The sequence below is a fragment of the Ostrea edulis genome, chromosome 2 (assembly GCF_947568905.1).
Source record: "Ostrea edulis chromosome 2, xbOstEdul1.1, whole genome shotgun sequence".
NCBI classification, from domain to species: Eukaryota; Metazoa; Mollusca; class Bivalvia; order Ostreida; family Ostreidae; genus Ostrea; species Ostrea edulis.
This window is the reverse complement of record NC_079165.1, coordinates 34,551,675-34,569,035: the sequence shown is the minus strand read 5'-3', so window position 1 is coordinate 34,569,035 and position 17,361 is coordinate 34,551,675. Positions and strand designations below refer to the sequence as shown.

Below are 17,361 nucleotides of genomic sequence, written 5' to 3'. Positions count from 1 at the left end.
ATATTAGATTTTATTACGTAAGTTTTTTGCTCCTTCATTCAATAGATATATATCCTCTTAAAATATTCTCATCCTCTTCATTTTTATTTATCTATTTTTGGTTCCCGTGCATTTTCAATTCCTTTTTGAAAGAAAGGAAGAAAAATATCTTAACGATTTTGGAATTTTTATTTATACTGTTTTCTGCGTATACATATACTTTGTGGTTTGTCAAGATAAGATTTTTTTCCGGTTTCCGACGATGCTTTCGATGGCAAAGTAACTACATGTAGCTATTTTGAAGTGCATGCATTTATTGACTGCATTAAAAGAAAAGGAAAAGATAACTGGTGCACATACCCTATGATGTCCTTTGTAAATTTTATTTACCTTAAGGTACAGTGTGTTTTATTAAATTTTATCTTATTCTTAGTTTTGTTCTAGATGTACCTTGTAAGCTTTACATCGCGCATAAAAAAATATTATTAAAAATACACCCATTGTAAAATGAAATGGCTGCGAGAGATTCTGCTGTTTTGGGAGTACAAAAATTTATCTGTAACGTAGTTTATCTTTTTTTTTTATTAGTACGAATCAAATCAGATAAAAAAACAACCGCATTCTTGATATATATTGTGGGAACATGTTCTGTCCTTTACCTAAATTTTTCTTTCCTTTCATAAAAAGTTCATGCAGTTCATAAAACCCGTAAGAATGGATAATCCCACAAAGAGTGTGGCCAGACTTCACCAGAGAACGATAGTGTTGGTACGTGAGAACTCCTTTGACGTGCAGATGTTTCTCCTAATCCATCGACAGACTACATTGTATCAATGGTTGTACACTTCTTTCATAGAATTACATTTACGTCCTTATGCAGTTATTTCTCGATGAAAGCAATGGTCTTCAACTAGACATACAACCTAAATACAACACAGAGTAATTCCTAAAATGACAAATTGAAGTTTACAAGGTATATTGGTATATTCCGATAGAACTGATAAAAAATAATTTATATGTTTATAGTTTTGTATCAGACGCTGTCCTGGGTTTATTTTCTTCTCTTACAAGAACATTTTTTACCACAAGATTCAGAATTTAATATCATCCTTGCATTTTAAAGTTTTAATATGGATTTTTTTTTTCACCAGCCAGAATAACACGAATGTTCACGACACAAGACGTGAACAGAGTTTAAAGTATCACAATACAATAACGCCATTTAATTTTATATCAATCATTTTTACTAAAAATAAACCAATACACGGACAGGCATGAATTTCCTCTGCAGGATACTGCTTGTAAAATCTACATTTTTTTTTTTTACTTTTTATATTTAGGAGAATATGTACGAAGAGAAAACAGATTGACTCTTCGAATTTCTGGGAACGACAAATTCTAAATTGTTCATTTAGAAATAGAGATACTGATATAATAAATACTATCTACGTTAATTTTAAGTTGTACCGAAGTGCTGGCTGTATTTATATAAACCATTAAAAATTATAAAATACATAGTACTGCAAGGAAATGCGGAGCATTCCGCTTTCTGTTACAACCATGCATGGCAATCAAGTAAACCTATTAAACTGAAAAGCAGGCCTTGCACCTGCAACCGCACCCGTTTGTCAGCGGACAAGTTTAAAATCAACCGTATATCTAGGGAGCGAATGTCCGGTACGTTGGTAAACAATACTAAATAATAGATGCAGGGGATGATTTGAGTATTCGGTGAAATTACCCTGTATTCCTTTTTTTTTTTAAAGTCCCTCCAAATACACTCAAACTAGTCATGTGACAGAGAGGCAACAGTTGGAGAAAGTAGCACCTACTGCGAGTGAAACCACTGTCACCAAATTACTGTTGATATCTATTTCTTTCACCCCAATACTACACTTACATGTGTAAAAAATAAAAGCTTGTTTTTTACTACTTAAGCTCTTTCATCAGATAGTATCAGCATCTGAAAAAACAATATGAAATAGTGTCACTGTACTAAAATCATTTAATCTCTCTCTCTCTCTCTCTCTCTCTCTCTCTCTCTCTCTCTCTCATAAAATAAAATAAAATAAATACTAGAATAATAACTAGAAAATAATGAAATAAAATTAACATACCACGCGCTTTCCTGATCATAATTCTGGAGGTTTATAAAACCGTATAGAGACATACATACCAGAGGTTGCAAAATTGCCTAATCCTGCTAACTCTACTTTATAGACAAAGGAAGCAAGCATTGCACCAATAGTATACACACGAGAGCTCTTCAACCAAGATGTGCCTCAGTGCCTCTGATATGAACAAAGCTGTTTGAAATCGAAGGAAATGTGAGGAGGCAATAAGTACTACAGCTTACAATGAATACTAAATTATTCATAATATGATTTCAACAAATTGTTCTGCAAGAAATTACAACCCTCCGCAAAACCCTAGACATGCTTCAGTAAGTCAGTTTTCACTTTATGTGGAATTGCAATATGGACCTGCAGTATATAGCTAATTTTAATTCACGGTTCCCGTAATAGGTCACGAGGTGACATGTACAAGCAATCAAATCAAACTTCATCTACCACACTAACTGTAACATCAAACAAGACCGCTCTGAAAATCGTACTAAAAATAGAGTTATCTAACCATAGAAGGGAAATTACATAGTTCTAGATGATGATCCTTTATAACAAATTACTATATTGGGGATTTAGATTTCATGTCTTTTACATATACACGTATTTACATTTCCGAATGTTTTTGCCTTTGATAGATACAGATTGTACTGATGGCTATTTTCTCATGAATGCGTTGCAAATGTGACCAATGCGCGTATGAATCTTAATCAATATACATGTAGTACGTCTATGAATTCCGATAGAAATTAAAGTAAATTGTAAATATGAAATATATTTGACAATACATGAGGGTATACACTGCAGCGCATCACGCCGGCATACGTATGTGTCTATAAAATCAACCTTTGGTCGAGAAAATTATGTAACATTGGATATGCCAAAATACTTTAGGTCAATTATATCGCAGTTTAGATGTGGTAGTTTACCTTTAAGAATAGAGACGGGAAGATATTATGGGGAACCTGCTGTTGAAAGAATATGCTCATTGTGTTCATTAAATTGTGTGGAAGACGAAATTCATTTTTTACTCTATTGTCCATTGTATTCTAAACTCAGAACAACTTTGTTTGAAAACACGGGATTTGATCAGATGTCAATGTCAGATGTAGAGGTTCTTTGAATGTTAATAACAAACTACCCAAGACAATTAGCAAAATACTTGTACTCCTCCTTTTCTCTTAGACAATCTATTACATTTGGAAAAATCAACAACTGAGCTATTTATACATTATATACTTATTATACATGTATACACATGTATGTATATATAATTATAGAAAATGTTATTATGCGCAATTATTTGCATTATATATTATTAAATCAACGTTTAAAGTAGCATATAAGCCCGACGGGCCGGGTGTTTATTGATTTGTATATTGTGATGAAATTGGATGTATGAATATATGTACACATGCCACTATAATAAATAAAATTACTTACTTACTTTCAAGCGTAACAGTTCATGCCCTCATACTAAATTTTTAAAACTTATTTCTTGAATAAATCTTAATTTCTTATACAATGTTCCCAAAAAATAAAACTATATGGACTCTCTCTCTCTCTCTCTCTCTCTCTCTCTCTCTCTCTCTCTCTCTCTCTCTTTACAATTAAATCTTGCACAATATTATCTACTTTTCTGCCTTCGTTTCTCCCACGCATTTTCTCACTACAAATATGTTTTTGTTTTTAATCATGTACAAGGGGGGGGGGGTAATACAGTGAATGAGCAGTTTAAATGTGCAGCAGCCCTTAATGTTTTAGCTCACAGAGGTACATGTATATACTATTTGGAGTCCGACTGGCCCTCTGCTACACTGACGGGTCGTGTAGATCCCCGCCTGATTGAATTCATTAACTGCATCACTTACCCGTTAATTCCAGAACACAAAATGTGCAACAAGAAATTAACGAACGCAGACTACGATGTACCACCAATATCATAATATAAAAGTATTTTACAAATAAACCTTGTTTTCCCATTTGTCAATGAATAGAAAGTATGTTCTAATGAATATGAAATATGATCATCAGTCTTAATGCTCGTAATTTCGTTTCTTTCTTGTTTTCATCTGTGAGCAGCAAACCGGTTTCGTTCTCTGACCTCACTGTTATAGAAATATCATAAGACCCGAATCTTTCCCCGGTTGTGTGGTGTACCTTGCCTGACATTCATTTCTTTGCATGGGTTAAAAAAAAAACCGATTTATAAATCATACACCGTGCTTCACTTCGTGGTGACCGTTTGTTAACATCAGATGACGAATATTTATCCTGACTTTCTCTTTAAATATAGTTCAAATACTTATAAAAGATCCGAACATTTTATTGTTGACGTACGTAAGATATACGTAACACAGAACGATGAAATGAGCAGGTGTAAATAGTTCATTTGAAACTTGTATATTACATGTATATTGTATGGTATTATCTAGTCCTAGTGTGTATTCCATTCCGCTGTACAAATATTTGTCACAATATCACATGTTCAAATCAAGTCACAACATGTTCAAATCAAGTTAGAATATCCATGTAAATTTAGGGCACGCAGATAATAATAGTAGCCTTTATTTATCCAGGATAACACAAATTAGCATATAGCTAGTTTCCATTGTGGTCCTGCATTACAACATATACACAAACATACAATTAACATCTAGAATCGGTATCTAGATATGAATACAATATAAAAGGAAAGAAAAACTCAAACACAACAGTAAACAGTACAGAAGAAGCATTTGTATGTTTTTTGAAAATAGTTTGTTTGGGAGGAGGGTAGATTTCGTAGGTCGTATGATTGCTAGGTCTCATTTTGAATTTACTTGGTGGATCTAGATTTTCAGAAATAAAGCCATTGATGTATTGATTTATCGTGGGTTTCTCTTTAGTTCAAACTGGACAAATTATCGTGAACTAAATGTGGTCTACGAATGAATATTTCATTTGAACATTGATATGAAAAGAGACGGGTGATGCGTATTTAGTATACGTGCCTCCAGTCAGATTGTATAAATATTTGCGACAACTTATGCAAATTTCAGTGGCTGGTTTAGGACAGGTAGATGATATATATATATATATATATATATATATATATGTGTGTGTGTGTGTGTGTGTGTGTGTGTGTGTGTGTGTGTGTGTGTGTTCGTTTCCACAAAATAAAATTCGTTCCCATGAAATTGATTTTGTTCTCACGAAATAGAATCCGTTACCACGAAATGAATTTCGTTCCTACGAAATAAAATAACCCCATTATTCACTGGTCAAAGGACTACTTGTGAATTCACAAATCACTATTCCGAATAAAAGAAATCAAAACCTAAACTCTGTTTTGCTTCATTATATATTAATCAACATTTGAAGCATCTTAGGATCATAAGGTTTATTATCTATATGTCGGTAAAACAAGCGCCTGCATTTACAGTATGTGACTATGTGCTTGTAGGATGTTCTCTCCTGATTAGGAAAATGTGAAAAAAAGTTTGCAAAGCGGACTATTATTATATACATATAATACGATATGGATTATTGCATTAGATTTGACCCTTTTATTCAAAACTCAACATTCAGCTGTTTCAAGTGTATTTGTCATTATTCAAAATCAAAAAAAAAAAAAAAAAAAAAGAAAAAAAAAAAAAAGAAAAAAAAGAGGTATGGAGGCCCATGCTGAAATTATCCAGATACCTAGCAGCAAGTGTAGTTTATGAGTGAACGTTCACGTTAAGCTTACCTGTACCTAAAATTATAATTTTACTAATTCATGGTCTCAGTCCTAGAAGTTAATATTTTGTCTATATTAAAAAAGAAAAGAATAGAAATAGAAATCACTATGAAAGAGAAAATTGTGCTGCAATCTTTGACATCTAGATAAAAAATCAAATGTAAAATAAAGTCCCTTCTATCTAACACATCTCAAAGACGATATAAGGGCATCTTAGAGTAAGATATTCCTAGGTCAATTTCGTTTCACATACTTAGGGAGATCATAGAATGGTCTTAAATAGGTTCTACGATACTTTATAAGGTTTATATTAAGACATACATTAGAAATTGTTTTAGAGTTTCCTTTTTAATGGAAAATTTTAACGCATAATCAGGACTCTGTGTTGACAAAATAAAATATTACATATACAATAAGACATGGTAAACTTTTACACATACAATAAAAACAATAAGACAAAGTAAACTATTACACATACAATAAAGACAATAAGACATAGTAAAATATTACATATACAATGAAATCAATAAAGTACATAGTAAAAGATTACATATACAATGAAAACAATAAGACATAGTAAAATATTACACATACAATAAAAACAATAAGACATGGTAAAATATTACACATACAATGAAATCAATAATGCATAGTAAAATATTACACATACAATGAAATCAATAAAGGACATAGTAAAATATTACATAAACAATGAAATCAATAATACATAGTAAAATATTACATAAACAATGAAATCAATAATACATAGTAAAATATTACATAAACAATGAAATCAATAAAGGACATAGTAAAATATTACACATACAATGAAATCAATAATACATAGTAAAATATTACATACACAATGAAATCAATAATACATAGTAAAATATTACATACACAATGAAATCAATAAAGGACATAGTAAAATATTACATATACAATAAAAACAATAAGACATAGTAAAATATTACATACACAATGAAATCAATAAAGGACATAGTAAAATATTACATATACAATGAAATCAATAAAGGACATAATAAAATATTACATATACAATGAAATCAATAATACATAGTAAAATATTACACATACAATGAAATCAATAAAGGACATAGTAAAATATTACATATACAATGAAAACAATAAGACATAGTAAAATATTACATATACAATGAAATCAATAAAGGACATAGTAAAATATTACATATACAATGAAATCAATAAACGACATAGTAAAATATTACATATACAATAAGATCAATAATATATAGTAAAATATTACATATACAATGAAATCAATAATGCATAGTAAAATATTACATATACAATGAAATCAATAAAGGACATAGTAAAATATTACATATACAATGAAATCAACAATATATAGTAAAATATTACATATACAATGAAAACAATAAAGGACAGAGTAAAATATTACATATACAATGAAATCAATAATATATAGTAAAATATTACACATACAATGAAATCAATAAAGGACATAGTAAAGTATTACATATACAATAAAATCAATAAAGGACATAGTCAAATATTACATATACAATGAAATCAATAAAGGACATAGTAAAATATTACACATACAATGAAATCAATAAAGGACATATTAAAATATTACACATACAATGAAATCAATAATAATAATGCATAGTAAAATATTACACATACAATGAAATCAATAAAGGACATAGTAAAATATTACATATACAATGAAAACAATAAGACATAGTAAAATATTACATATACAATGAAATCAATAAAGGACATAGTAAAATATTACATATACAATGAAATCAATAAACGACATAGTAAAATATTACATATACAATAAGATCAATAATATATAGTAAAATATTACATATACAATGAAATCAATAATGCATAGTAAAATATTACATATACAATGAAATCAATAAAGGACATAGTAAAATATTACATATACAATGAAATCAACAATATATAGTAAAATATTACATATACAATGAAAACAATAAAGGACAGAGTAAAATATTACATATACAATGAAATCAATAATATATAGTAAAATATTACACATACAATGAAATCAATAAAGGACATAGTAAAGTATTACATATACAATAAAATCAATAAAGGACATAGTCAAATATTACATATACAATGAAATCAATAAAGGACATAGTAAAATATTACACATACAATGAAATCAATAAAGGACATATTAAAATATTACACATACAATGAAATCAATAATAATAATGCATAGTAAAATATTACACATACAATGAAATCAATAAAGGACATAGTAAAATATTACATATACAATGAAATCAATAAAGGACATAGTAAAATATTACATATACAATGAAATCAATAAAGAACACAGTAAAATATTACATATACAATGAAATCAATAATGCATAGTAAAATATTACATATACAATGAAATCAATAAAGGACATATTAAAATATTACACATACAATGAAATCAATAATGCATAGTAAAATATTACACATACAATGAAATCAATAAAGGACATAGTAAAATATTACATATACAATGAAATCAATAAAGGACATAGTAAAATATTACATACACAATGAAATCAATAAAGGACATAGTAAAATATTACAATGAAATCAATAAAGGACATAGTAAAATATTACATACACAATGAAATCAATAATGCATAGTAAAATATTACACATACAATGAAATCAATAAAGGACATAGTAAAATATTACATACACAATGAAATCAATAATATATAGTAAAATATTACACATACAATGAAATCAATAATGCATAGTAAAATATTACACATACAATGAAATCAATAAAGGACACAGTCAAATATTACATATACAATGAAATCAATAATGCATATTAAAATATTACTCATACAATGAAATCAATAAAGGACATAGTAAAATATTACATATACAATGAAAACAATAAGACATAGTAAAATATTACATATACAATGAAATCAATAAAGGACACAGTCAAATATTAGATATAAAATCAAATCAATAAAGGACATAGTAAAATATTACATAAACAATGAAATCAATAATGCATAGTAAAATATTACATATACAATGAAATCAATAAAGGACATAGTAAAATATTACATATACAATGAAATCAATAAAGAACACAGTAAAATATTACATATACAATGAAATCAATAATGCATAGTAAAATATTACATATACAATGAAATCAATAAAGGACATATTAAAATATTACACATACAATGAAATCAATAATGCATAGTAAAATATTACACATACAATGAAATCAATAAAGGACATAGTAAAATATTACATATACAATGAAATCAATAAAGGACATAGTAAAATATTACATACACAATGAAATCAATAAAGGACATAGTAAAATATTACAATGAAATCAATAAAGGACATAGTAAAATATTACATACACAATGAAATCAATAATGCATAGTAAAATATTACACATACAATGAAATCAATAAAGGACATAGTAAAATATTACATACACAATGAAATCAATAATATATAGTAAAATATTACACATACAATGAAATCAATAATGCATAGTAAAATATTACACATACAATGAAATCAATAAAGGACACAGTCAAATATTACATATACAATGAAATCAATAATGCATATTAAAATATTACTCATACAATGAAATCAATAAAGGACATAGTAAAATATTACATATACAATGAAAACAATAAGACATAGTAAAATATTACATATACAATGAAATCAATAAAGGACACAGTCAAATATTAGATATAAAATCAAATCAATAAAGGACATAGTAAAATATTACATAAACAATGAAATCAATAATGCATAGTAAAATATTACATATACAATGAAATCAATAAAGGACATAGTAAAATATTACATATACAATGAAATCAATAAAGGACATAATAAAATATTGCATATACAATGAAATCAATAAAGGTTGATTGATTGTATCTTGCTTAACGTCTCTCTCGAGAATTTTTCATTCATATGGAGACGTCACCAAGACCGGTGAAGGCTTCAAATTTAGGCCTTTGCTCGGCGCTTACGGCCTTTGAGCAGTGAGGGTTCTTCAGCGTGCCACACCTACTGTGACACGGCACATCCGTTTTTAAGGTCATCTCCGAGGACCCGTGACATTTGCACCTGATGCCGAGCGTTTGGCGATGAAACTGTCACTACCTGTTTTTTAACGACTTAGGTCTGTCGCGGCTGGGATTCGAACCCCGGCCTTCCACATGCGGGGAGAACGAACAATAAGACATAGTGAAATATTACATATATAATAAAATCAATAAATAGCATATTGAGTTCCGATTTGATGGACTGGGAAGAATATAATTTAGTTTTGTATATCAAGTCCGAAACCCTCGCCAAATCGAGATAGCATTTTTAGAATATATATCAAAGCAGGTATAACACTGTAAAAGCAATAACATAATTGAAATCATTCAATGCTATGTAGAATACCCCCCCCCCCCCCCGCCATAAAAAAACAGATACTGGTGATAGTGAATAAAACACAAAAGAGGGGGAGCTTATGTTTTGCATAATCAACAAAGCCGGTTGTATTTATATTATAGTCTAGATTTCCCCCAGGAGAAACAAGAGTTATCTTTCTTTAATCTATTTTGCGAAGAGGCATGCTTTGAAAAATACTGACAGATGATGCAAATAACAATTTTCATATCAGTAAATAAGTTTACCAAACATCAAATCCATACACCACATAATAAGATTGATTTTCATTCGTTTTGTTATCGAAATTTAAACTTAAATTCAGCGTTGCAAGATTTAAAAGAGAGAGAGAGAGTTTTTTTTATAGGCCTACATTTGCATAGACTAGGGGTGTCTGTTATTAGCAGAAGCAAATCAGTTCGATTTCAAATTATGTTAAAAGTCGATAGAAATTTCATTCTCATTATATCAAAGAAGTGGTCTCGGGTATAAAATTTTACCACAAGAAATCTAATGAATGACCAAAATTTAATTACGAATAGCATACATCTTTTGATTTTCCAACTAATTGTCTGAAAGTTAAGATTAAATTATGTTATACAAGATAATGGGGGTTGATTCCAGGAAGGACAATTGTATGGACGAAAAAGCGCCTCCGTCTTCTTTTGATGTGGTACTATAGTTACACGTACCTTCACATTATTCATACACTAATCTCAACGCCACAACAGACCTACAGTAAGATCTTCTGTACATTCGTGTCACATTATTGACATTTTTCATGTTTATGTAAATGATGCCACATGTCTGGAGTGAAACAAATTATCAAGACTCAGGTGTTACTATGAGGTGCTGTGAAAATCAATATATCTGCTGGTTTCTTACGTTCATGTACTGATACCATTATATCGTTCATATACATTATTTGAAACGTAATTTTCTTATATATTTTATACTTAAATTTTCTTGTATATTTCCTTTTATCACTGCACTTGATCTCTCATTGCACTTGAAGGAAAAGTACATCATACGATGCACGGAATTTGATAAAGTCCCAATTGTTTCGTATATAAATGTCGATGAAATATAATGGTTAAACTAATAAAACCAGAAGGCTGTACAATGAATAAGGGTTAGATATGTATACGCTTCTACAATTATGGTCTACAGAAAATCATTAAATGTCAATGAATTAAGTAAATTAGGGGAATTCCTGCAGAAAGTTGAAATACTTCTAGACTCAATAAATGTTAACCAAGATCTTTTTTTATTAGTATTGGTAAATATTGTTTTTTGATATATATGTAATTATGTATGTAATTTACTCTTGTCACTATATGCTATGAACCGAGAGGTTAAGAGTGTTCGCCCCACATGCGGAAGGCCGGGATTCGATACCGACCGCGACCTAAGTCGTTCAAACAGTTCCATCGCCAAACCGCTCGGCATCAGGTGTAAATGTCACGGGTCCTCGGAGATGACCTTAAAAATGGATGTCCCGTATCACTGTAGGTGTGGCACGCTAAAGAACCCTCACTGCTCAATGGCCATAAGCGCCGAGCATAGGCCCTTCACCGATCTTGGTGACGTCTCCATACGAGTGAAAAATTCTCGAGCGAGACGTTAAGCAAGATACAATCAACCAATCATATGCTATGAACTAACAAAGAGATGCGGAATTCTGTCCAAGTATTACTATTAGGTCCTATTAATGTAATTGTTTTCCACCTTTCAGAAAACCTGACTACTTTTTACTGCATTTATATAACTTGTGTATATATAAGTATATCATTGAATGGAAAATGTTCAAGTTATGATATAATTGCACTAGTATATAATGTGCGCTAAATACTGTGCCTGTAATTATCCGCGGATTCCGTGTCCCCCGAGACATGACGTGACCTGTAATTATCCGCGGATTACTGCCTTGCTCTACACCGGAAAAGAGTTTTTGTGACACGCGTTCGCAGTCTTACATTCAATTGGACGCATGTTTCGAAGTAATATTGCTTTGCATGGCTCCCTTCAGTTGAGAGAACATTCGCTTGAATCCTTAAGGAATGAGAAATTTATGTTTTTGTTTGAAATTCCACGAATGAATATTCAATGGAGTTTATCAAGTTAATGTATTAAAGAATAGAAAATATAATTCTGCTTCTTTATCAGAACCACGTTAATCCGAAGGGTGACGGATATTACGTTTGCAAACTCAATTTCCAAGTATTATTCCAAAAGTTGGCAACATTTGACTTGTAAATCTTCTAACGTTGTCTACGCAATTGAGTGTAGCCTTTCCGGATTGGTTTACGTCGCGGAAACTAAGGGACGACTACATAAAAGAATATCGTGACAAAGATTTCAAATTGATGATGGAGGTAATTTTAACTCCTTTATAAATATTTCAATTCCCCGGATCATTCTATACTGTCCATGAAGATTATAATTATTGGGGGGGGGGGGGGGTACCATCACTCTAACAGCCCAACTTTAACTTTAACTAGTCGTGGACAGCGAGAAGATCCTTGGATTAGAACACTCACTAGCAATTGTTTTTCCATACATGTAGAAAATGTGGGGAATCTTACAAGTCCACTAATACCCCCCTCCCCCAATACACAATGTCTCGTTTTCACCTTACGTCAACAAAAAAATTAGCATATCACATCTGCACAAAACCTTACACTTTTCTTTTGAAATTTTTACATAGATCATCTGAAGGAGACCAAGCAAGTCCATACGTGGATTTTTCAATAGCAAAATACAGACTGAATGCTGCGAGGATGGACTCTTTAAATACTGCGGGTTACGGATGAAAATTCTTCTAAACCGTGCCGTTGGTTTCTTAAACTGAAATTTACTAACAACAAAAGAGATGCCGTCAATATAAGCAAATTCTTGGTCATAAAAAAGAGTTATGTCTCGTATTCCATCATATTTCAAGTTCTATATGAAAGGTGAAGATAACGAACAGTGACCAATCTCATAACTCCTATAAGCAATACAAAATAGATAGTTGGGCAAACACGGGCCCCTGGGCACATCAGAGGTGGGATCAGGTGCCTAGGAGGAGTAAGCATCCCCTGTCGACAGGTCACACCCGCCGTGAGCCCTATATCCTGAACAGGTAAACGGAGTTATCCGCAGTCAAAATCAGTGTGCCAAGAACGGCCTAACATTCGGTATCAAACACGTCACACAGCATTTGATCCAATGATAGGTTGTATTGACGAACTAGATCGTTATAACGTCCATAGAATTTGCGAAATGTTGACTTTAAACGAGACTGTTGAAACCTCTGCACCATCAACTTGTTTGTCAGTCGCTTTCATCTATTTAAAAACTGACCATAAGCAGAACAAGCTCTAGCGTATCGAATAAGTTGAGAGATATAAACACCATATGCATGTGATAATGTAATATTGCTACATAAATATGGGAAGTTGATGATGGGGAGGCTGAAATCATCCCGTTTGTCATACAGTTGAGTTGTCAGTTTACTATTAATGTCTACTTTCAATAAAATATCTAGGTATGAAGCAGAAGTGGACGACTCTGTGGTGTCCTTTATTTCGAGCTCACGGGGATAAATCGAATCGACATACATGTATGAATGAAAGTTATTACTGTTAATAGACAAAATAGACATATCTGCATCATGATTGTATTTCCTACAAATATACTCCTACTATTGCATTCCAATTTTTTGATTACAAACAAACTTTACAGTGCCTAGGTATATAGACCATCTTAAACAAAATCCCTGTACATTAAAAATGTCCAAAATTCAGGGAGAAAAATTGGCAGCAGAACTTGATCGGTGTCTTCATTATGAATTCTGTTCAATATTATGCAAGAGAGGAAGACCATGACACTTAATCAGAATGGATAAAGAGTATAAGAGAAATTTGAAAATCTTGTATTAGACACACAAAAAACGAGTACCATCTATCCTTTTGTATTTAGTAAACCAGAAGTGATGAAAGAATGAGAGAGGTTGCATCATACATGCAGAATATGTACCGGCTTCAGCTTCTCCATCCTCAACTTTCTATATTTCTGTAGCAATATTCCATTATCGCCTGAATATGGTGGTCACCCTTCTCATCAGTTTCGATAAGTGAGAGCATGTTCTGCATATGATCAATTTTTAAATCGAGGCAAGTTGTTAGCAGATAAGTTGATGTTACAAGGGTTTCAACAATTTCCTTAAAGCCAGCATTTCGCAAATTCTACGGTCGTTATATCGATCTTAATTGCAATTACATCCTGTCACTAGGTCGAATGTTGTCTGACGTGTTTTATACCAATGACTTTGTTTACAGTTTACATGAGGGATCACGGCGGGTTTGGCCGGACAAAAGGGTGTATTATTCTTCCTTGGTACTTAATCCCACCCCTCGTGTTTCCAGGGACCTGGGTGTGCCATTCTATCACTTTTGTATTCTTTATAGGATTTAGGTCACTGTTCATTATCTTCACCTGTTTTTAAACAACGGACATGGATTATTTTTTGTCACAGTTTTTACCGATACTTTCTATTTGTTTTTATCTCATACCCCCTGTCTGATTGTAAGCAAATTTGTAGCATTTTGCCGAAAATGGGTTTTTTCTCTCACAGAAATGTGTATTCATAAACTTTTTTTAACCTCATTTTACTGGAGAGTTCTTTCGTTTAAAGACGTATTGGTCTTTCCTTTAGCATTTACCGGTATTTATCATTATCATCACCATCATTCATTTCGGGAGTCTTTAATATGACACTGGACGACAGAGATAGATCGACTATTTCTTCAGGTCTTATTCGTTATGTAGGATTTGAAATGTTCCGAGTATCTTGGGTGTGGTATTCTAGATTGGTTGTAAAGTATTTAATCTATAGAAATTTTAAAAATTGGATATTGTTAAAAGATTCAGAGTATCGCGGAAGTGCTATCTTACACGATTGGGTATTCACGTAGAAAATTTCAAACATCAACACAAATTAATTCTTAAGAGAATAAAAATGATATAAATGTTCACTTGGTTAAAGAAATGCTGAAAAATACTTCACAGTCCATAAATCTCGCTGGAGTTCCAGATTAAAACGCGTGAGATTCGTGACCATTTTTCACCAAAAAAATAAAATAAAAAACCTTCGTCGTAGAACACTGCAGAAAACATTGCAGAGTGGCTTTAATGAATTTCTTTTCCTTTTACAGAGAGAACGCTAGCTGTCATTTGATTTCCATTACTCGCAAGGAGGCGCACTCTTTGGTTGATTTCAGTAAAGATCATAACAGAACTATTGTTACAATACTATTTCAGTTTCCCAGGAGAGAGAGAGAGAGACAGAGAGAGAGAGAGAGAGAGAGAGAGAGAGAGAGAGAGAGAGAGAGAGAGAGAGAGAGAATCTTAGCGAATATTTACAAGGTTTTAGACCGTTAGAAATGCTTAATATCATGTAGATGAGATTATTCATATAAGATTAAATAATATAAAATGTACCACATTAGCAATGTGAGTATTAATATTTAGTCACATTTCTCTCTCAGATGATAAATCAACCTCAAGAGAAGGCAGATTACCAAGACATGAAGACGAATATTTATGGATTTGTAGCGCATGATTTTGTCAACTGGAACTGTCTCAAAGATTTGCCAAACGAACAAATCATGTCAAGTCTTGTGATTTAAAACTACCATTGTACAGCTGCACATGCAATTTTTGTATTACATAATGTACAATGAGACGGTTTAAGATTTGAGGGTAAAATTTCAGAAAACTACAAAATGTTACCAAAATGAATTATTATTTGACAAATAAAAAATTGGGGTGCTGTCATCGTTTTATAAGAGATGTGCTTAGTATACGTCAACAGATTTAAACACCATGATGATGTTCTCCTTAGTTGATTGTTTTTTAATTGCTAAATTAAAATTCTACTTTTAAGTAACATATGTAAAAACGTCCTGTCATAATACATTACTGTCAACAAGATATTAAGCTATAAATTAAATGAAAGTTAACATCATTGAGATGCTTTCTTTGGCACATCTATGTGTTCATAGTATTTAAAATCTGTCGTTAACACATTTCAGTTTCAACTGTCACATGTGAAGTGATCCATCTCAAACAGTTATTGACCTTATGTTTTTCCTCCATTCCTCTACAAAATGACCGGTCACGGTGGCTCAGTGGTAGAGCTTTCGCCTTCTAACCGTTCAAGTCCCGCGTCAAACCTAATATGTAAACATAGGTCAATAGGGTAGTGCTTGCTTCTTCGCCAAAACGCTCGGCATTTAGAAGTGAGAACAACGGGTCTTTCGGATATGATCTTAAAAACGGTGGTCCCGTGTCACGGCAGGCGTTAGCACGATAAAGATGGCCCTGATCACCAACCATAGGTCTACATTTGTGGTACTTCACCTACAGCTGGTGACGTCTCAATATGAGTGAAAAATTATCAACGGGACGTAATACAAACAATCACATCAAATTATCCTCTACAAATTCTCATAGCTTTCTTCAGAGTGATGAAAGTGGGGATTTCGTTTGATCATCGTCAGTTGCATGGAATTTCCAAAAAGAAATATTTCCAATCATTGTATTATTTATAGATACAAGATTGAATTTAAATCACCTACGGTCAGACGAATCAAACCCACAGTCTATTGAAACTTCCAGGTATTGTTCGAGGTTTGTTTTCCAATGTTACTCTGTTTATATGAAAAAGAATCCTCTGCATGACGCCACAATTTAACCATAGCTGACTTCATTCATGTTTGTTTGCAGATGTATAAGATACAAGAAAATTTAGCTACAGTAATCTTTTTTCTCAAAGTATTTTTTTCTGCTGGTTAGTCTGTCTTTTTGTGACATTGAAAATTAATTCTCTTTTAGCATCGACTTCTTTGTACCCCAGTCTCTTAAGTGCCTGTGTGTTTGCAAACAAGGTATACTGCCCTTTGCCGCTTTTACACCTTTTCCATGCATATAAACATTGCATGTAGATTTTGAATTCCAATTAAAAATAAGCTAATAAGCCCACACATAAATAAGGTT

The 17,361-nt window shown here is 31.6% G+C and overlaps 1 long non-coding RNA gene across 2 annotated transcripts; it reads left to right on the top strand.

Moving 5' to 3' along the window:
* The first annotated feature begins 262 nt into the window (after positions 1-262).
* Positions 263-16,134, top strand: LOC125681111 (uncharacterized). Of its 2 annotated transcripts, none has more exons than XR_008799901.1 (3): positions 263-375; positions 667-747; positions 15,852-16,134. It is a non-coding gene; the product is annotated as an uncharacterized LOC125681111 (long non-coding RNA). The 2 variants fall into 2 exon arrangements; XR_007372162.1 differs by lacking the exon at positions 15,852-16,134 and adding an exon at positions 2,200-3,568.
* The last annotated feature ends 1,227 nt before the right edge of the window (positions 16,135-17,361 follow it).